Here is a 1,093-nt window from a genome sequence, read left to right as displayed (position 1 = left end):
GCTGCGCGCGCAGCCGGGCAGGGGAGACGGCGCGCGGGAGGCAGCCCCGGGGCCGCGCGCTGGAGCTGTCCGCGCCCTTGCTCAGGCACACAGGTGTGTGCACAGCGCGCACAGGCACCCAGGGCTGCACAGCACGCACATGGACACAGTTGCACACATACATACACAGATGTGCACAGCACCTGTGCACACCACGCACTCACTTATAACTACGCACACAGCTGTGCACGCCCTGAATAATACCATCTTCCAAATTCATATTCAGCAGTGTTTTGAAAATAGCTTACTGTTCTCTCTCTCGCATTGGGAGGACAACTCTTATTAATAAAACTTACCAACTACGGGCTTGTTGCAGTATTTCTTTTTGTGAACACACCCACATAGCTGTGCACAGTGTTTGTGCACATGTACACACATGCACAGGTGTGCACAGCTATACACAAATATATAGATGTGCACAGCATATACACGTGTAAACACACACGCACAACGGCAAAGCTGCCTGCATACACAGATGTGCACACGTGCAAGTTGGAGGCAAATGTGTGTACAACCACACATGCACGTGTACATGTGTGCACACGTGCGCAGCTGTGTACACCGTGCACCCACACAGGTGCATGCATAAGCACACACGTACATCATATATAGACTCCACTGAACAGGCCTGGGGTAGACAATCGCTGGTGCATGTGCGTACTGTAGACAGCAGGTAAGTCCTGTGCCAGAGACCACTACAGTCTGAGCCCTGGCCATGGTCACTCAGCTCAGAGGAGCTGCTCAGCCCGACTGCTCCTCACGGGTAGGGGCAGAGTTTGCCACCTGAGGCAGGAGGCAGTGGGGATGTACAACTGACTAACTGAAGCAGATTAGAGAGAGAGAGAGAGAGAGCACGAGCACAGAAGCCCTGGTGAACTCCACCTCACTTCAGAGGCCATGAAAGGACAACAGAGTGCGCAATATGAAGTGGACATGGCTTGACCCCATCTTTTCATGGCCTCCAATGAAGTGACTTCGAGTTCAGAGAGCTGGTGCATGTAGCCGTAAGTGGCCTGTCTTCAGGGGCACCCAGAGGCTGTTTCTAGCCCAATGC

The sequence above is a fragment of the Crocodylus porosus genome, unplaced genomic scaffold, assembly GCF_001723895.1.
Source record: "Crocodylus porosus isolate Cpor-Errol unplaced genomic scaffold, CroPor_comp1, whole genome shotgun sequence".
NCBI classification, from domain to species: domain Eukaryota; kingdom Metazoa; phylum Chordata; order Crocodylia; family Crocodylidae; genus Crocodylus; species Crocodylus porosus.
This window is presented reverse-complemented; position numbering follows the sequence as displayed.